The sequence below is a fragment of the Trichechus manatus genome, unplaced genomic scaffold, assembly GCF_000243295.1.
Source record: "Trichechus manatus latirostris isolate Lorelei unplaced genomic scaffold, TriManLat1.0 scaffold00032, whole genome shotgun sequence".
Classification (NCBI taxonomy): Eukaryota; Metazoa; Chordata; class Mammalia; order Sirenia; family Trichechidae; genus Trichechus; species Trichechus manatus.
This window is the reverse complement of record NW_004443968.1, coordinates 3,374,400-3,396,465: the sequence shown is the minus strand read 5'-3', so window position 1 is coordinate 3,396,465 and position 22,066 is coordinate 3,374,400. Positions and strand designations below refer to the sequence as shown.

The 22,066-nt window shown below is 36.1% G+C and overlaps 1 protein-coding gene across 9 annotated transcripts in view; it reads left to right on the top strand.

Moving 5' to 3' along the window:
• The first annotated feature begins 188 nt into the window (after window positions 1-188).
• MEF2C (myocyte enhancer factor 2C) overlaps window positions 189-22,066 on the top strand; it is a 160,673-nt gene continuing 138,795 nt past the window's right edge. For 8 of the 9 annotated variants that reach the window (XM_004375017.2, XM_023730094.1, XM_023730096.1 and 5 more), the window contains exon 1: window positions 1,857-2,097. The gene's annotated coding sequence lies outside the window, so the exon portion shown is untranslated. Of the gene's footprint in view, window positions 731-1,856; window positions 2,098-22,066 lie in introns of those variants that run through there. The other variant, XM_023730092.1, reaches the window with a different exon arrangement.

The following is a 22,066-nucleotide window of genomic DNA, read 5'->3' as shown; positions in this document are numbered from 1 at the left end:
CTTCCTCTTTTTCGCTGACCCTCTACTTTACCAAGCATGATGTCCTTCTCCAGGGACTGGTCCCTCCTGATAACATGTCCAAAGTAGTGAGACGAAGTCTCGCCATTCTCGCTTCCAAGGAGCATTCTGGCTGTACTTCTTCCAAGACGGATTTGTTCGTTCTTCTGGCAGTCCATGGTATATTCAATATTCTCTGCCAACACCGTAATTCAAAATCACTGGTAGCCTTTGCTAAACATTGAATATTAACCTAATTTATTTTTTGTAAGGAAAAGTGTTTGCTGTGCTTAAACCTTAAGTATACTTCCTTATCAGTCTCCATTTCTGCTTCCTGTGCAAGCTGAAACTCTTCAGGATAAGTGAAGTCATCAGCTATCAGACAGGGAAGCCTAATGCATTTGGGAAGTTGGTTTTGTTTACATGTTAATAACCTGGATAAAGTCTAGTAAGGTGTGGAAGAGATAGAGTTAAGGGGAACTCTCCAAGGAGGCTGCCGCCTCGGTCCGCGTTTCTAAACTGATGAGAAAGTTCATGGCCCCGGTATGAATTGGAGATTTCAAATACGAATAATTGTCTTTATTATTTTGTACACTACTAACACTCGAGAAGCATTTCGGCTCGCCTTTCAAGCCCTCCAACCTCTCGGGGCCGAAAACCGCGGATTCTGGGCGGGCAGGAAGAGCGCGCTGGAATCGAGTGCTGCAGACATCCTGGACCGTGGCTTTTACGCGTGAGTAATAGAGGAGCGCACGGACCCGTGGAGGAATGAAGTGGTTAACGCGTCTCCAAAGGGGGGAAAAGTCACAAGAGTAACTGTTAGGGTCGCGCTCCTATTGGTCAAAGGAAAGATCCCGACTTTGGAAGGACTCTCCTGCTGGCGGGCTCGCGGCTTCCCCGGGGAGCGAGCGCGCTGCAGCGGGAGGCTCGATTCTCTCCGAGCGTCCTCGGCGGCAGCGCCGGGGGAGAAGCAGGGAGCCGTAGCTCGCCGTGTTGTCTTCATTTCGTGCAATAAAGAATTGTCATTAGGTTTGCGTATGGCATGTGCCATTACCCCACCGTAAAACTAAAATTAGCAAAATGTCAGGAATGGAAAGATTGATTCACCAAGATGCAATTATCATTTAAAAGTGCTTGATTGAGGTACTGATGTTCAGTGATTTATTCTGCATACCATATACATAATTAAAGTAGTGTAGTGGAGTAATTTATCAATCTAGTTGAGACTGGAGGGGTGAGGAGAGAGCTGCTGTATGTTTGTTTTATTAAAATGCTCCGAGATCTAGTCCCGCCCCCCTTTTGCAAGAGTGAAACTGATGATTTCTCCAGCTCGCGAGGAGAGAGTCAACGGCTTAGGATTGGGGGGGGGGGAAAGAGACAGGGAAAAAGGGAGCGCGAGGCAAAGGAAAGGGTAAAATAAAATAAACGGAAAGAAAAAGGCACTTCGTCGGATATACTGCTTAGAACCCCAACCCTGTGTGCACCGTTTTTCCTTGCCAGCCTCTCCCTACTCCCACCACGCAGTATCCTTCCACCCCTCCCCCCAACACCTCCGCCTTTTTTACGCGTTGTTTCAAAGGCTGTGCGCTGCTCCCCTTTTCCCATTCGTCTTCTGTCACTTCCTTTCTGGACGCAGTTTTCTGGACGAGTCTGGTTACTTTTAATCTGGCCGGTCGCTGAGAGCCACTTTCTCCTCCTCCTCGTAGTCCTCCTCCTCCTCTTCCCCTTCCTCCTCCTCCTCCGACCGGCCTTGGCGCGCGCGAATGCGCGGCCCCGCGCGCGCCTCTGCCCCCCTCCCCCGCGCGCGCGCGCCTTTCTCCGCGCGCGCGCGCGCGCACACGCACACATCGTCTCCAGCTCTCTGCTCGCTCTGCTCGCAGTCACAGACACTTGAGCACACGCGTACACCCAGACATCTTCGGGCTGCTATTGGATTGACTTTGAAGGTTCTGTGTGGGTCGCCGTGCTGCATGTTTGAATCAGGTGGAGAAGCACTTGAAGACTGGACGAAGTAAAGATTATTGTTATTTTTTTCCCCCTCTTTCTCTCTCTCAAGAAAGGAAAATACCCAAGGACTAATCTGATCGGGTCTTCCTTCATGTAAGTACCTCTGACATTTCTCGAGGAAATAGAAATAGCCGGGGTATTGTCTCTGAAATCTGCATCATTCTATTTCAAGGCACTGGGTCTATCCCTGTGCCTTTTCTGAAGGCTGAAGTTGAGGCTTGTTGTGCATTCTTTTCGTTAGATTCCCCATGATTTTTTTGTCTGTTGCTAAAAGTAACTTTTTAGATAGTCGTATCCGTTTGCCATCAGCTATTGAAATCACTCCTGACTCGTTTCTGTCACACCAGTGTTTAAAGTTTCATGAAGTTAGTTCACGTCATTAGCATGTTTGATAACGGTGGAGCATGTGGAGCCTGGGATTTTAATATTTCACAGAATGTTCTGTGACCTTGAAGTATATGCCGCAAGAATTAGCAGTTAGTTCACTGTGGAAAGATGCTGCCACGAGTCCCCCCAAAGAATCTTATTTGCTCTGGGTTATGCTCCTGAGCCACTAATACTTGGGATTAGTTTGAGATAAAGCATGGCTGTCTGTCAGAGTATACCTTTGTGCATCTCTTTCCCTCACCGAAGTGCTGGCTTGATAGAGGGTTTCTTAATTGGTATGGACAAAAAGTAATACCCTGGTGACTGTAATCTATACATTTTACAATTGGTGTTGGGATTTCAGCATATGCATTGTTGTTTAGGTCAGGCCAAATACATAGCTGTTTAAAAACAAAGTTAAGTCACTTAAATTGCATTCTGTTTGGACTTTGGATGAAAGTTACCAAACTCAGTGATAAAGTTTGGCACAAAGGATGCTTATATAAGCATACACTGGCACATTGTATATTTTATTATTAAATAGTGTGCAAGCATTTAAATCTAATACCAATATTACCTCCTTTTCAGAATATGGTTAATGATTCTTACAGGAAATCTTGTATCTGAATTATTTCTAAAAATTCTTGGTCTAGTGATTATCAGGCTTTGGGGAAAACCTTTTTTTCTTCACATTGTAGGAATGTGTGTCTTTTGTATAAAATACTTTTATATGTGAAAGCTGACAGTATAATAAGTAGAATCAGGCTCTCTTCCAGTTCTTTAACCGGTCCTGGTCCTCAGTGGAGAATCGCTCTGACACAAAGTGCACCTTACTATTGTGAATCTGATACTGACTCCAATAGTAACTGTCTTATGAAATGCTTAGTGACTGCATATATTTTTTAAATGCCAAAAAGGAAACTCCAGCCACTTCATTATACCAGTCCAACGGGGGGCTGGGGGGTGGAAGTGGTCAGCCTCTTTTTCACTGGCACCTTGCAGTGGAATTGTGGTTGCAGAGTAAAGATGTTTATGTGGAGCATAATAACTCCAATCCCTAGAGACTAGGTAGGACATGGAAATGTGACCACCTGTGTGAACCCCATTTAACCTCTATATCGCATACTAATTTTAGCTTTAAATGGATGAACAAACTCCAATTTGAAATGAAAACATTTTATTTAATTTTAAAAACAATGTCAGTTCTGGCTAGTCTTTGGAAATGCTCAGGATGTAACAATATGGCATAAGCAGTAGTTTAGTTTCTCCGTCAGTTTCTGTTAAAGATAATGCATTTAGTACACCGTATTATTGTCTTGTAGCATATGCACAAAATTATTAAGTTAAAAGAAAGTAGTTACAAAAGAAGTGGATTCAGAACTTGACAGATAAAATAAGATGTCCTTTTCTAACATCCTATCTCAAGGGGAAAAAATCTCTTAAATCAAATATCTTGTTGTATTTGTAGCAAAGTAGCTATATATTAGACTAGTAACTCCTTGTAGCTAGATATTAGACTAGTAACTCAATTCTCAAAGTTTTCATCAAAGCACACTTTAACATAATATTTGTTTAAAATATAGTCACCCAGTCAAGTTTAGGAGGTAATAGTTCACAGTTACTTTTACTTCAAGTTTTACCAAACTTCATAAAAATCCATTTTTACTAATTCACACAGCTCTGTAGTATTTAGACATATTTTCCCGACTACTTACTTCATTCATTTATTACACTGTTTACATCCTTGATTGCTGTGAACGTGAAACATATTGAAAGATAATACTAAATATGAATTTTTACCAAGTATTAATTTGTTTCTTAGGTTTAAATAACAAGTAAGCACTTTATAAGAAAAAGTCAACTTTCCTGAGATGTCCATATTTTAAAAGTATGCAATCATAGATATTAACTTTTCAGAATAGAAACACATTAGCATTCAATACCTACATGAAACTGAAATAACAAGGACTTATTGCACTTTGGCTCTTTTCTTCTTTTAAGCATGTTCATTTTGCAAAATTTGGGGGAAAATGGCTCATTCTAACAGGGAGAAAGGCTCTAATGATTCAAAATTAAATCCTGAAAAAGTGTCATGTTTTACATTTTTCAGATTTCTAAGTATTTCTTCCTTGGCCTTCACCTTACCAAGTCAGTAAACTGCATTGGTATCACAACCTTATCTTTCCAATAAATGATTTGTTGTACTTATATTTCTTTTATAAGGAACTAAATTAAATAACTCCTTGGCATGCGTTAACATTATCTTTTAAAACTTTCTTCTGGTTATTGTATATTTTGTGGTTTTATTTCCCAACTCTATGTGTGGTATATTTTAAGTCTATGAAATCTCAGAAAGTGACAAAAATGGGGAAATATCTGTGCAGCAATACTTGGGCTACATAATAACAAAGCAATAGTTATTAAACAGAGAACACTGGCTTTAGGGACATTATTCAGAGCAACATGGCAGAATTTAATATGCAATTTAAGGGTTGCAAAGTGGACTTTAAAGAGATTATTAATAAAGTTCTACTTTTCTTCCAAAGCACCTCTGCTGAGAAGGCACGACACAAATTAATATCTAAAGCTTATAAGAATGTATATATTCATTTTACAAAGATGGTGATTGCTTGGGCACAGTGAAAGGATTTAATCACTGATGTTAGTCAGTGGCTGCATGGGGAAGGATAGGTGATTAAGATCCTTGCCCTCAGCACTCTACCTTTATCTCATGGGCGTGTGGACTGCCCTGCACTTAGTAGAGTTTGGCTGTTCACTGAGATCTGTCATCTCTAGGAAATCAAACCAGATTACAGAGGCGATTCACAAAACCAGGAGCAACAACAGAATCTATGCACCTTACAAAAGGCAGATTAGGCAGTTCACATGTTATTTTGATAGGTCAGAGATAAAAACTGATTGCTGAGGAATGGCAAGACACTCCAATTTTAAATGACTGCTAGGTAAGTGTGCCACGACCCTGTTGCTTCATCATTATGAAGAGCCATTCAAACAGTGGAAAACTCAGTTTTCAAATGACAGGCTTTCAATAGTGAAATGACAGAAAACATGCCCTTTTTATATACGTCTTTGTTCCTTAAATTTTAAGTTCCGTTGCTGCTTTATGAACCGACATCAAGTACTGGCGGCTTACGTGAAGCAGTTAGAATAAGACTTAAATGCATTAGACATTTTCAGAAGCGTTGTAGAAAGCACTAAAAACAGAATTTGCCAGAAATGAAACATACACCCATGGTATTGAGTAATGGAGTAGAAAATGCATTATAGTCAGTATCCATTATGTTATTCTGTTACCAGAAAAATTCTTCATAAAAATGTATAATTACATATCTATGAGTCCATACATCTGAAATATATATTTGATAGGTGTTTATTGGTCAGATCATATGTGTTTGATCATGTTATCAAGAGAGCATCCTTTACAACAAAATGTGACATTTTGAGAGTTTATTTCAGAGAATAAAGTTTGGTTTACATAATAACATTTTGAAAACCTTAACTTCTTACACATTCAACTGTACAGTAATTTCTTGCTTCTTCTAAAATTGAAGTCCTTTTTTACCCAACTGATGCCTCCTAGTGTTTTACACAATAAAACGCTAATGAGTCATCCATAAATGTAAACATTGCATTTTCATTGCCTACAACTTCTGTGGTACATAAAATTAATATTTATGTGTTTAATTTTCTGTGTATTGTTACAATAAGATAGGAGATTTTAGTGAATGAGATGTTTCATTTGAGTGGATTTGTGGCACACACTTGCAGGTTTTCTTTGACCATAACAATATCTTACCAAGTTTTAATAAGTTTATTACCTTCAGTTCCAGTTTATATATTCACTGTTTATATTCATTTTCATTCTAAGTGAAAAACATAGAATAGCAGAGCTTCCATTTTGTAGGCCTGGAAATTATGTAGCTGAGTTCATCCTGGAATGTTTGGTGAACAGATTGCAAAAGGACTAATCATTTCATTTAAACACTAAAATATATTAAAAGACGTGTGTGCGCACGCGCACGCACGCGTGTGTCTGGCTACTCTGTATCCTTACACCTGCAAATGTCTATTAAAAAGTGGAATAAAGAAAAAAAGAGTGTAGGGGAAGAAAAAGCAAACATAAATGCACAAATTCTCACAGATATGGAGTATATCACTTTATTTAAAAAATAACCAAAAAAAAAAAAAAAAAAAACACACTTGCCTTGGGAGTACAATATTCTACATAATGGAAGGAAGACTTGTTGAAACATAATTTTTCCTGACTAGCAGGTTGTCTTAATGAGGTAAAAGTTAGTGGACGCCAACTGTTGTGAGTTTTCTGTCATTGGGATGAAAATGAACTTGCAATATTTTTACCCTTTGGTGATTTCAGACAGCTTTCTGCTTCTGTGAAAGTGGATACTTTAGTTTCTGAATATACTTTTTGAAATATTAATGGAAGAGAGAAGGTATCCCTCTAATGGGTCTTAAATTCACAAGATGCATTCAAAAACCTGTAACATTTATGGGACTCTTCATGAGTTGTCATACAACAAACGTGCACAAAACATTCACAGATTGCTTCCACTAACACTTTTAAGGGTTCTGAGAGTCCAAATGTAGATTCCAGACGGAACATAGTTCATTTCTCTTACATGTATATGTTATTTAGTTCTCCTGATTAAAAATGCACAACATATTGATAATATTTGACTATCATTTAAGATTTTCTGATTTGTCAATAATACAGCACTATTACGATTCTGTCCATGTTGGACACATTTCAAAGAATGTAAGGGGGTGTGTTCCTTTCGTTCAAGGGAGCAAACATGTAGAAAGGGGTGGACCTTTCCCACAAGAGCCACATTTCTTCCCTTGGAGAGTTGAAGCAAAAATGCAGTATGTAAGTGAGTAGCAGCATGAGAAAGAAAATAATTTGTAAGGATCTACTGTAGTTACTGAGCAAAGTAAATTGCCAGGTTTTTTTAAAAGTGGCTTTTATTGATAACCTCTCTTACACTGAATGTTGAAAAAAGTCTATGAAAGTTTTGTGAGTTTATTATTATTTAACATTCATGTGCAAAATAACTATAAAGTGCACTTGAATAATTTTTGCCTTACACAAAACAAGAATTCAATAGTAAGGAGTCTGTTTTGCAGACAAGGCATATAGAAATAAAGGAAGCTAGAAACGCCCATTCTCCACTACTCTCTTTGGAGAATAAGTAGATAGCATTGACGTTCTTATGTTAGTTGTTTTTGTCTTGCAAGAAATAATTGTTAAAGAATACTGTATGACAACAATACCATTGTAAAAAAATAACGTTATAAAAAGATTACCTCACATTTCCTTGATACTATTTTAACTGCAAAAAGAAAAGTCATATTATTATTAAGATTGGAAATTATGTACTACCTGGAATATAAATCCATCTTTTGGTTTCAGGTGATGATACGGAAAACATTGGTTTGTCATCATCCTAATCCATTTGTTGTACATTGTCATTCTGTTGCCCAAGTTAAATCTCTGCATTTATTTTTAAAACATAACCAGTGTAAACAAAGTTCAGAGTATACACAAAGAGGATCTTTTGGGGGTATTACAAAGGAAATTGGTGACAGTATAAGCAATAAAAACTGTAAACTTATTACGGGCAGATTTCTGCAGGAATCGTTACTCTTTAATAATGCAAACGTTATAGAGACTTTATTAATTCTTAATGCTGTAAATTTGAAATGAATGGAGCAATGTTGTTCATGCTGCAAGTGGTTTCGATTCATGTAGAAGGACAGTGCAAGTCTTCAAGCGATGATTTAAATAAAGTACCTTAAACTTTTTAGAGACTGGAGGAACTGATCTTTGAATCAGTCCCTGGTGAGAACTTGCTTTTTCCAAATAGCATCCTGAGTGTGATCTGGTTTTCCTCTTGTACCTTGTTGTCATAGATAAGATGCATATGAAGAATTCATATGAATTGTTTTCAGATATTATGGATCTCCAGCATGTTGGATTTAAAAAGCAGTAGATGTGGTCCCTTAATATAATGTGAAGTGTTAAAAAAAAAAAAAGAAAAGAAAAGAAAAAAAAAACCTAGAAACTATCCCTGTCTTTTTGTAACAAGTCTGTAATTCTTTCAGCAAGTTAGGGTGATAGCAAGAGAATGCAACCTTCCCAAAACCCCAAAGATAGGCAGCTTCGGCTAAGATATGGTTATTTATTTGCAAAATTAGAAAATAGATTCACTAATATAAATAAGTGGGGACAGATAAGGAAATTAGTCCACTACTTAATAGAGTAAACAGGATTTTTTTTTAACCTACTAATTAATTGTTGACCCTGTATAAGGTGTACAACCAAAGCTTATTATGGAAAGCTGGTATTATTGCTTAATGTAACATGAGGGATTGGGATTTCTATAAAGTAATTTTGAAGATGTGATTATTTAGCAGAAATATTCACTGGAGCATTTTATTTTTAGAAATCATGGTCACACAAGGCAGCCTTTGTAGGACCGACTACCTAATTGCAGCCAAAGATGTCTTTAATGAATGAACACACACACAGAGGAACATACATTTTAAGAATATAATGACGCTATATTTTTAATTTTTTTGCCACGTTTTTTATATCTGAACAGAACGTATGTGTCTAAGCAGATGTTTTAAGTTATATTCATCATGTAGGTGAGTCTGTAAATGTACCATTTAACTTAAATGGCTTTGTGGGAAGGTAGTTTAAAGTGTTTAAAAAGGAAAAAAAAAAAAAAAAAACTCTCCAGTTACTATAGTTTCAGCTCTTTCTTTTTAAAAAACAGTAATTACACTCAGGATAAAGAAAGAAAAATAAACTCTTTTAATTCTTTGTAACATCCACAATTTCTGAGGTAGGGCTTGGTGTATTTTTATTTCTGAATATGCAGGGCAGGTACTGGCAGCAGAGCTACAAAATGAAAACTTCCTGGCTGCAGACCAGATACAGTGCACAGTGCCACATCATAAACTTCCCCTCTTCTGTCTCGGAGTGATTTCAGCCTGAAGTAATGTCCTTTTTTCCCCCTGCGTAGGCTAAGGAGCAGAGGGCCTTCTTCCTGGGCAATAGCTTTGGGAAAGGAAAAGCATGTTTCCCTTCTTTAACTTGAAAATTCAGCCTCTTAAATCACGAAGACATTAACTGCAAAGTGAATTCACTGTGTTTCCTTTTTATTCCCATATAGCAGTTTAGAATGCATAAAACAATAGGTATGAGACAGAAAATGAGACCTCTTCCCCACCCCCCACCCTCAGCACACACAGACCCAATCAGATGTCTGTATTTTTCTGTTTTTCAGAGAAAGATATGATGGTTTCTTTTCAGTGATGCCTGTGCATTATATTCCAGATATGTTAGGTTATTTTGTGATGCAAATTAACGTTGAGCTTTTTTTGTACTCTTCTGTGGAAATAGCAGTGTTCCACCACAATATGTGACACTACAGTAATTTTTATTGATAAACACACACTTTTAATGATTATTAGGTCAAAATACAGAGTACAAAGAGCGACAGTATGGGCTTTAGTTTTCAGATTTGGTTTACGTTCTTCACTTGATAGGTACATTGCAAGTAATGTACTTATTGCCATGCAATAAATCAGCTTCTAAATATCTACATTAATAGTCCTTGCATTGGAAACGGTCGACTGAAAACTTGTACTTCTCCTTGGAAAATAAAGTAAAAATATTGTTAAAACCAGTCATTCATTACCAGTTACATTTTCAGCTGTTACCAGTGTGAATTTTTAAAATCCTATTAAAAAATAATTTTTGGCTGCCGTGGTTCCTTTCAGTCTGTAGCAGAATTCTCATTTGTGTGAGGTGTAGTCAAACTACTGCCAGCGCACCTTTCTAAAACTAGCCCTCTCTTTTAGAAATGTATTTAATTCGAGCCTTAATTTAAAAAGTCTTTCTATGTAATGAGTACGTTTTGACTTCATTTTTAAGGAAAATTATTGATTTAACAGTATACAAATAGTGTATAAATGTTAATTTAGGTGTTAAATTACTAAACCAATTATTAATTTCCTGCTTAAAATTTACCAAATCAGACTAATAGTTAAATGCAACTTAATTTTCTCTTTAAAATAAAATAGATAAGAAAGATCGTTTTCATTATGTTTAAATATCAAGCAACTATTTTTCGTGGGTGTAAATGTTTCCTAGAAAGAGTATCAGGAAGTTAATTCAACCTAGATCTTAAAATGTGAAAGGTAGCTCAAAATAAGAATGCGATCACAATGGTGGATTCCTTTCGGAGGCGTATGGACGAGGGCCCTACACTTGGCACATTTTCAAGGTCCATTTGCAAGGAAGAAGAAAAAAATTTTTTATGTTCTTGCATGTGTTAATATAGATTGGAGTCAATAATTTTGTATGTTTATTATCTAAAAATTAAATATTCTATTTTAAAACTCACATTTAACCTTTAAAACTATGCTTTTATTTAGGATATGGCACCAGTGTTCTTTATCTTCATGAAATTTCTCCTGAACAATGGGATAATCATCTCTCCATAAATATTTTTAGACACATGGTTTCACTTGTTAACACGTGTACTAGATGGAAATTTCTAACAAGAAAGTAAATTCTCTTGCTATTTAAATATTACAAAAGTATACTTGATTAAAACATGAATCTGTTAGAGGTTCCTGTAGGAGGTAATTCTCTCCGCAAAAATTTTAAACTGTGTTAACCAATAAATTCCCAACTACTTCTTAAAGGTGCCTGATTTCCACCCACATTTGAGGAAGCCTGTTAAATTGTTGGGTGGTCTTTCAGTAAAGGTTTTGTGGTCTAGAAGGTAGATTGTTTCACACTTCCTCTGGAACAGTTAACATTAGTATGTTGAAAAGGAGGGTATAAATCCAGACCGAATTCTGGTCTGGATTATTTTTCTTAAATAAATGAAGGCTAACAAATCTGGCTATTGAAAAAAATGTATCTTTTTGTTCATTTCTAGTATTTATCAAAAGTCTACTTAGAGTCTGGTAGGTTGTAGGTTAAAGAAATAATTTTGACTACATGTTTCTTTCCTTTCATGTGTGAATTTTTTTCCCTTTACATAAGCCAAAAAGAAATTCCCACGATGACTTTAATAGATTCACAAAGGGAGCCGTGTAAGATAACTCAGTACACATTGCTTGTTTCCCTATGGCCCTTTGGTTGAAAAGAATTGGCAGTGTCCCATCTAGGACTGTGTTCATCTTGACTGAGCGCTATGTGATTTTTTTCCTTCTCTGATTTTGTAGCTTCAAAAGCCAAAGAATTCTTGACTTCACCCTTTTTTTCTTCAATTTCATTGTTTTGGGATGCGCTCCTGTCTGAGCTTCCTTCTTGCTTCAAAGCATTTGGTATTGTGAAAGCAAGTGCACTTTTAACTTGTTTTGACTACACATGTAAGGTCATAGAATTGTTTCAGGTGTTAACTTCTTATCTTCTTAGTTGATGTGGTTCATCACAGCCCAATGTCATGTCATGAAAGAGCTCCAGACACTGATCTTGAAATAGTGAGGGCTACAGGATAGTGTCTTTGTAGGGAACTCCTGACAGCTTTAGAGTCAGTGAGTGGTACACCCACTGTAAAAACGCACAGCATCGTGAAGCCTCAGGAGGTGGTACAAGTTACTGGACAGATTGAACCAAATTAAGGCATTCGTGATCCTCTATGAAATGTTGGGACAGCCTTGAAGGGTGTGTTTGTGTGTGTGGAGAGGGAGAGAGCTAGGTAGAGGAAGAGCAGAGAGAGAGACACAAAGCATGAGAGAATGAGGATGAACGCAAGAGAAAGAGAAGATCAATTAAGCAAGCATAAAGAGTTTGAAGATCCCACAGCCATACTTCACGTAGTTTCTTTCATTATGTTTATGTGTTCTGTTAGAGAAAGTGGCCCATAAGAAATGGAGAGTAATGATTAAGAGCAAGGACTAAACTGATTCAAAATTCAGCCTCCCATTTACTGGTCAGTGGCTTTAGGCAGGTTATTTAATCACCAGAAATCCTCAGTTTCAGTTTCATCATATGTAAAATGGGAATAATAATAGCACTTAACCTCTTACGGTTGTTGTAAGTATTGAACAGGACAATACGTAGAAAAGTTAGCACAATGCAGACAAATAGTTAAGTCATCAGTAATTATTATTATTATAGCACTATACTAGATTTTGGAGCCCTCTTGCAGTGGTTAAGAGCCCAGCTGCTAACCAGAAGGTCGGCAGTTCAAATCTACCTGCTGCTCCTTGGAAACCCTATGGGGCAGTTCTCATGTGTACTATAGGGTCACTGTGAGTTGGAATTGACTCGATGGCAATGAGTTTGGTTTTGGTCTGGTATACTATAGTTTAATCACTTTATCTTCCTGTTATGATCCCTTAAAAATACTTGGTGGGATAATTATTTTGAACCTTTTTTTTTTTTTTTAAATAATCCTTTCAGACCTTTTAAATTGGGTCACTTTCAGGCCAAGTCTCTAATTCTGATGCTATGTTAGGTCATTTCTGATGATCGCTAAATATGATATACTTCCTTCTTTAGGAAAAATCAAAATGTTTCAGAGATTCGTTGCTGTCAAATCAATTCCTACTTACGGCGACTTATAGTGACTCTAGAGGATAGAGTAGAACTGCCCCATAGGGCTTCCAAGGAGCAGCTGGTGGATTTGAACTGCCGACCTGTTAGCAACCGTGGCTCTTAACCACTGTGCCACCAGGGCTCCGTTTCAGAGACTAGATTTTATTAAATAAGTGTATTGTTTTTAGAACCAGAAATTGAACCAACGAAACAAAATAATTTCATCCATGAGTTTCAATAGTCATTTATTAAAAGTTTTTTGAGTACTGGTATATTAATGCTTAGTTTTAAGCTCAGTTTAGAAGAAATGGTTGATGTACATAGAGCTATTAGTTCCTAATAATGAAAACCACCTCACCTAGAATTCTAGAGTTTTTTTTTTCCCTTAGCATTAGTATTATCCAGTTTTGAAAGATACATTAGTATTTCTAGTTTATTTTTGTTAGTGCAATTTTATCGTATGTGGAGATAGAAATCTGTGAAGAATGGGTATCGTTTTTACTCATCTGTATATACTTCACAATCACTCTTTTATATAGTAGGTATTCTGTAGATATTTGTTGAATGAATGAATTACATTTACTCATAAAGATAAAATGCATTTTTATTCAAATAAGTAGTTTTTTTTAAGTCAAGTAAATGGCACTCCTTTAGTCCTGTTTTATTTTCCACATTTAAAGGATTGCTCATTTTAACTGTAGTTTACCAACTTTGAGATGATGAACAAATGAACTTATTGATTTGTATATTTTTCCTCATGTTAGAAGAAGTATAAAATAGTACAGAAAATTTTACCTGAGGATTACACCTTTTAATAACACAAATAAACTTGAGCAAGATATGGGCGAAAGTGAGAATATTTCTGGTCTCAGATTCTACTTAGCATTTTTTTGTTCAGCATTTTAATCATTTAATTTGTCAAGAAACTTTTGTTTTAGAGGACAGGTAATGTTGGTAGGGCCTGCCCAGTTTGTATAACTTGCGGAGTACAACCACTTGAAATTATTCTCACACTGTTGAATAATGCCCCTCTAGTGTGTACCTTGCATTTCAGCTTTCTGTCCTAATCCTGTTTTAATGCCTGGCACAGAGTACTTGGAGCAAGGAATACTTACAGAGTGGACTTCCCTATGGTAAAACAGCACGGACAGCTCCCAACACTGCAATCAAGGATGCCTCTGAAAGCTTTAATTTAAAAATAATAATAATAATAAATCTGCATGAAGATGATGGAGCCCTCTAAGGCACATGGGCTTAGAGAATTATTCCCATCTGCAACCCCCTCCCTCTACTTAGTAGCCCTTTCCAGGGTTATGATTACTGGAAAATGGCTGTTAATCACCAGAATTTTTTTTGTTGTTGACTGCAGCTGCTTCAGTCAGACTACTAATCTATTAAACAACTTCATTTCCAGTTTAAAATTTGCATTGTGTACTGTATAGAATAAATTTTCATTGTAATCAGAGCATCCAAGAGAACTTCCTGATATAATTTATAGAAGCATATTTTCTTTTTCTATATGGACCTCTCTAATGCTATTGAGCCAAGTGTTAAAACAATACTGTGGCTGATCAGCATAAAATAAAATATTTTAGCACTATTGAGTGCAAGTAACATTTACAATAGTCGCCTTTGCAGAATATTTGAATTGTGGCAGAATAGTTGAATTGTGGCATCGTTAGCACTTGGCAATATGGTACCCACATAATTCAGAACTTAACCCAGATATTTAAATTTTTACTTGAACCTGAAGAGGTTTGTAGAAGTTTAACATTCTTGTACCAGACTGTGGTGGAGTGGTTTGGCCTCTTTTTCTACCCTAATGTTTATTACATTTGCTATAATCCGAAGAAACAGTCCAAAATCTGAGTCAATCTTTAGTGTCAGTGCTAAGAGAAGACAAAACAGCTTTAATTTTCAAAGGACTCTTTTAAAACATATTCTTATATATAAAATTGACAGGCTACAAGAGGTGGTTGGATGAAGTTCATCATGTTGGAAAGAATGTTTCAATTAAAGTTAAGCACTTTCTCTTCCAGGTCTTTTTTTTTTTTTTCTCTATTTTTAATTTGCTGTGCCAAGGTATCCATGTGCGTTTTTCCACTGTCATCTGGCTCATTCCCAGCAGATGCACACAATCTGTTCTCCTGTCACTAACAGGGTTCGGTTTATGAAAAGAATGTGTCAGAACATGCCACTATAGTCATTTTACAGGTTTTTTTAAAGAGTTACTGAGAATATATGCATTGCCCTAGTTTTATTGTGCTCGGCCCTTAAGAGATTTCTAAGAAACTTTTGTGATATTCATAGACCAAAAGTCTTCTTCCAGACATATTTTGATCAAATATTTACTTTTTATTAAAAATAAAATTTTTAAAGCTCACAGACATCTTTAATGTTGAACAAAATGTATTTAAATTTAAGAGTAGATTTTTATAGGAATGTTTTAAATAACCCCAGGATTTCTTCCGATAAATTTCATCAAATGTTTAGTCATGAAATTTACTGCATAACCATTAAATGCCTGTCTGTTATTGTTGGGTGCCGTTGAGTCACCAGGTCTTTCTCCCGAGGAGCTGCTGGTGGGATTCAAACAGCTAACCTATCAGTTAACAGCCAGGTGCTTAACCGTTGTACCACCAACCAAAACCAAACCCACTGCCGTTGAGTTGATTCCAACTCCTAGCGACCCTGTGGAGTTTCCAAGGCTGTAAATCTCTATGGAAGCAGACTGCCACATCTTTCTCCCGCGGAGCTGCTAGTGGTTTCAAATCGCCAACCTTTGGGTTAGCAGTCGATCACTTTAACCACTGTGCCATCAGGGCTCCTTAAATACATATACTCTCCTCCTAAATGCAGACTTACTCCCCCTCAAATCAGTATTTGGTTAAAAAAAATTTTAGGTGTTTTTAGGATATGACCATAAATGCCAATTATTTGACCTGATAATATTGTTGTCCTTAAGTCTTTGACATCATTAAACCAAAAGTAGTCAAACTGTATATAAAATACATTATTATTCTGTTTAGAGAAACTTGATAAACTTTACTTTCACAAATTAATGTGACATTTTTCTTCCATAGCTATTTATATTTTAAAAACAAAATAGGTAAATAACTCTGAACTTAATTTTTATTTGTTAATGTTTCTCTATTCCTATAAAATATTCTTAATAAATAAACATTTCAGTTTTTTTTTTTTTTTTTTTGTCACCTCCAAAGAAAAGAATTTCCCTGGTTTTACATAAATAAAAAAATTCAAGCGCTAGAAATCTTCATTTATTTCTGAGTTAATGAACTTAATAAATTAGTGGAATCTGAAGTTTTATGTGCACATGCAGATAGATAATGGACACCATTCCGTTATGTGTAAAGATCAGAACATTTAAGTAGATCCCAGAATTGAAGGTTTTAAAAGGTATGTGCTGATTTTATATTTTTAAAGTGATTTTTGATATGGAGAACAATTCAAACTTTAGGAGAATTAATTATGTTTCTTCAAAGTTATAATTCACATAAACTAAAATTTCAGACTCAGAAACTATATTAAGGAATGATCACTTTTAAAAAATAAGCATTAATTTTATATCTAGTAAAACTAGTTATTAGATTTATGCATACAGAGAATATATGAAGTATGTTTTAAGGCATAATTTGTGTCCAAAGTTTGTGATTTTAAAACTAATATATTTTCACAAAGGCAGCTCAAGCAATGTAAATCAAGATTATTTTGAAAGATTTTAGCAAGAAAATAATTTACAGTTGGAATTCATTGGCTCAACTGTCACATCATATAGACTAATTGCTAAATCACCTTTCTAGAGTTGTATCACACGATTATTATACTAAGTTTTCTTGATTCCTAAGAAAAGAGGAAGCTTATTCATTATAATTCAAATATGACAACATATCCATGCCTAACATAAATGATTTTGTAATGTTTTTGATGTTGTGAACAAAACATATACTTAGGATGAATCATAAAGGACCATTTTTGAGTTCACTTTTTTCTGCTAATGTTTTTAATTTATCCATGATGTTACTTGTCAGATAACTTTTTAACTGTTCTGTAGATCCTTGAATTGTTTATTTTTTGGTAATCCTGAATATTTGGCCTTGGTATAAAAAGGCTACTCTACACCAAAAATCACAGGTGGTGAAAATGATAAAAAAATGTTCTGATAAAAATGTTCGGGTGGAATCCCATGAGGTGTCATAGAGTCTTGCTCATCCTCTCAAACCCATCTGCAGTGGGGTGGGAGACAATTGTATGTTACAAGGTGCTAGACTTAGCCTTGCTTACTGACTATTGCAAGTATTAGGGAGAAGTCATACAGGCTTGGAGAACAGCCAGAATCTTTTATTTTGCTACACTTTGAATTCACTTAAGACCATTTGGAAAAGTTCCTGGGTGGCACAGATGATTAAGCGTCAACTACTAGCCAAAAGGTTAGCAGTTTGAACCCACCCAGAGTTGCCTTGGAAGATAGGCCTGGTGATCTGCATCTAAAAGGTCACAGCCCTGTAAACCCTATGGAGCACAGTTCTACTCTGCACACATCAGGTCACCATGAGTTGGAATCCACTCGACAGCAAACAACAACCACCACCACAAGATTGTTTGGAAACAAAACTCCATTGGCAAACCTAATCATACTTATTCTGAATTACTAATCTTTAAAGCCTTCAATTTATTACTCAAAAGTGTGAGTACAATCCTAAATTACATTAAACCAAGACCTGTTGCCGTTGAGTCAATTCCAACATAGGGAGGAAAAACTTATTTTCTTAGCAAGATTCACAAAACTTAGAGAATATTTGCAGATATGGTTTGCTTGTGAAATACTTTCAAATACCAGATCTTCTAAAAAGATACGCTCTTTTCTTTAATAATGCCTTATAAATAAATAATCATATTTTCCCACTAATTATATTTTTAAAAAATTAGAAGAGTAGTTTTGAGACTTGAAATTTTCCTAGTTCTCCAGGATATGAACTGTGGGGCGATTTTATCCCGAAAATACTTTTTAGAACCTTGCCAGTTGCCTCAATTTCTGACATGGGGAGGGCCATCCTCTTTTGTGGTTGGCAAGTAATTCTTTCTTTGCATTTGCTTAGTCATAGGTCTTTCTGTAGGAAAGACAGATTATTTTTGTGAGGCTGTCCCCAAAATATATATTATTCATAGAGTAAGAGATCCATCAAAGAGTCTCACTACACATGTAATGATAGGTTGGACTGCAGTGACCAGAAGACTCTCACTCAGCCTTCTTTAGGGAATTTAAAGACAGTTGTACCCTTTTTCCATCTGCATCAACATATGTTGACCAGTTAGTTTTCAATCCTTGCTGGGTTGGTGGTTGGAAATAGGGCTGATCTTCTGTAAATATAATTGACACTTTCAACTATGACTTAGGAATTCAATTTTTACTTTTATCCAGTGTCACTTCTCAAAACTATTTCTTACAATTCTAGTAAGTTTAATCATATGTGTAAAAGTTTGTACACCTTCTCACTTATCAACTATCTCGTTATCTGACATTTCACATTTATGACAATAGTAAAAAATCTACTATCCTGCTAGTTTGTGCATTAACAACATATATCTGGCAATAAAGAACACTGAGGTGCAAGATGAGGGTAACGCTGGCTTTGATGGTTAAGGTTATGTGTCCTGTTGGCTGGGCCATGATTCTCAGTGGTTTGACCATCATGTAATGATGTAATTTGGCAGTTAGGTAATGATGTGGTCATCCTTCATTTTCACGTAACGCTGATTTTGCAAAATGACCCGCTCTCTGGAACCTAACCCTGTCAATAAGTGAGGAGACAGTGTATTATTAACTCAAAAGGATTATCAACTATAATCATTTCTAGATAGTAAGAATCACAGCTAACATTTATTAAGAGCTTATTGCATACTGGGCACTTTTTAAGGGCTTGAGGCTTTTTACATATTAAGTTATTTATTCCCGACAAGCCTAATGATGTAGGTTCTATTATTGTACCCATTTTATAGATAAAGAAACCAAGGCCAAAAATTTAAGCAACTTGCCTGAAGTCACCCGCTTAAGTGGCAGAGCTGGAACCTCAACCTAGAAAGTCTCCGGAGTCATCTCTTTTATACACTAAGCCAAAATCTTACATACGTTCTCTCTTCTGTTAAATAAGAAAAAGGAAATGACTCAACTACTGAATCTTAATTTTGCATGGCATATTGGGGAAAAGTATTCAGTTACCTCAAAATGACATTTGTAACTATGTTTGTGTGAATATGCTAGTATGATTTTTAAAGAGAAGAAAATTACTTTTTGGTAGCTATGATATATTTCCATGGTATTGTTAATCTGGTGGGAAAAAATATATTTTATCCATTATTTGTTAGATCTTCTTTTCACAAGCAATGTTTTATTACTATTTGTGAAATTATATTTTTCCGCCTCCAGTATTAGCTTTAATTGATATGTAGACATGTAGTCTTATGTCATCACTGTCTAGCGATCTCCAGCTTGCTTCTCATTTTTCAGCTGTTTTAATTTCTGACCTTAACTTGCTAAGAATAATAGTAATGTATATAGTTTTAATTTAAGGATATGATCTATATGATAAGAGTCTATAAATGGATATTAAATAAATTTTAGCCGTTATTCAGTTAATTTAGTGTAGGTATATATTCTGGATAATTTTAATTCCAGCATACATTTTCACTTTTCCTTTGTAGTTAAAAAACAACTAAAATCAGAGATAGATGTGAAATAAATAATATTAGTTTGTTATACTGTGGTGGCTTGCGTGTTACTATGATGCCAGAAGCTATGCCACCAGTGTTTCAAATACCAGCAAGGTCACCTTATTGGACAGGTTTGGTGGACAGACTAGAAACAAAGGCCTAGCAATCTACTTCCAAAAATAAGCCAATGAAAACCTTATGATCCCAAGAGAACATTGTCCAGTTTGTTTGCTTTGTCAGCAGAAGGGATCAATCACTAGAGGAGGACGTGTTTGGAGAAGAAGAGGGCCAACAAGGGCACGGGAGACCCTAGTGATATGGACTGGCATAGTAGCTGCAGCAGTGGACTTAAACATGGTGGTGATTGTGAAGATGATGTAAGACCTAAAAATGTTTCATTCTGATGTACATAAGGTCACCATAAGTCAGAGTCGGCTCATTGGCAGCTAACAACAACAACTGTATTTGAAAACTCTTGTTAGGTGCCATCAAGTTGGTTCCAACTCATAGTAACCCTGTATACAACAGAACGAAACACTGCCCAGTCAGGTGCCATCATCACAATCATTGTTATACTTGAGCCCATTGTTGCAGCCACTATGGCAGTCCATTTTGTTGAGGGTCTTCCTCTTTTTTGCTGACCTTCTAATTCACCAAGCATGATGTCCTTCTCTAGAGACTGGTCCCTCCGGATAACATGTCCAAAGTATGTGAGACGAAGTCTTGCCATCCTCACTTACAAGAAGCATTCTGGCTGTACTTATTCCAAAACAGATTTGTTCGTTCTTTTGGCAGTCCATCTTATATTCAGTATTCTTCACCAACACCATAATTCAAAGGTGTCAATTCTTCTTTGGTCTTCCTTATTTGGAAACTAGGAAATATTATATCCAATTTATTTTTCAGAAGCAAGATTTTTAGTTTTTAGTTGAATATTTCTTTGTTCAGTTAAAAGGCCTTTTAAAAAAGAAAAAAGATTATTTTTAGAATTTGTGTTATGAGAAACAATATACCCTTTCTTTCCTATAATAAACAGTTTCCTTGTTTTTTCATAAAATTATTGCCATATTCTTGACTAGAAGCAAGAACAAGGCTGGTCAGAGGTCAAATAGGACTCAGATGTTTCGTAATTACCAAATATATAAGCTTTAGCGTTCAAAATAAATATCTACTGTATCTTTAAAGTCGTGGCTTCCTTCCCAAATTTCCACAGTGCATTTTAGAAACTACATTTGATTCTGCTTTATTTCACTGTTAGAAAGAAAGAAATATATATTTGGATTACCATGCAAACACCAAAATAATCTGTGTTCTCTCTGCTTACAAATGTTTTTGTTAGAAATATGACCTGGAGATTGGGGAATTAGATGTGTTATTTGGAATTAATTGGATACAGTGATAAATGACCTCTGTATCACTTTGTGGTGCCCAGTATCAGGGGGAGTTTTGTTTGCCTTATGCAGTATTACGTGTAACTGGTAGTGCTCAGTATTCCTTCTTTTCTTGCTGATGAAACCACTGAGGCCGGTTATGTCTACTTCCTAACGTGATTTGACTAGAGCTGTTTGAATTCCCTATCTTTGGGACCTTCCAACAATCAAGCACACTCTTAAAACTCTATAAAATGCTGGATTTATATTTAGTATCCGTTTGCATTCTAAATATGCAGGAAATAAGTATCCAGTATAAAGGCCTGGATTACCCAAAGGCTACGGAGGAGTCATAGCTGTTAGCTAATTCGATAAAAGATAATTACATGAAGTTACTAGTGATATTTCCAAAAGATTATTGTGATGTAGATAATGTTGCATTTCAAAAGCCTTTTCAAAAATTTTAATCATCCAAGGACTAAAGTTAGCTAATAATTTCTTACTAACAGAATCCAAAAATTCAAAAATTGGAAGCTGTAATTAATTTTGGGTATATGTTAAATGACAAGGGTATAAGTATAAAACATCGCATTTCCTTTGTCCCGTTAGTGGAGAGCAGTGGTTCCCAATCCAGGATGTGTGTCAGATGCACCTGGACAGCTTTTCAAAAACATGGCTGTCCAGGTCCCACCCTCAGATTCCACTTAAATTGGCCTGCAGTCCTCTCATTGTTGTTTCTCAAAGCTGCCCAGGTAATTTTAATGTAAAGTCTGAGTTGAGAACACTAGTTGTTGTTGTTGTAAGGTGCTGCTGAATTGTTTTCGACTCATAGCGACCCTATGTGCAACAGAAACACTGCCCAGTCAGGTGCCATCCTCACAAACATTGCTAGGCTTGAGCCCATTGTTGTAGCCACTGTGTCAGTCCATCTCATTGCAGGTCTTCCTCTCTTTCACTGAATCGGGATCAACTTGATGGCAATGGGTTTGGGTTT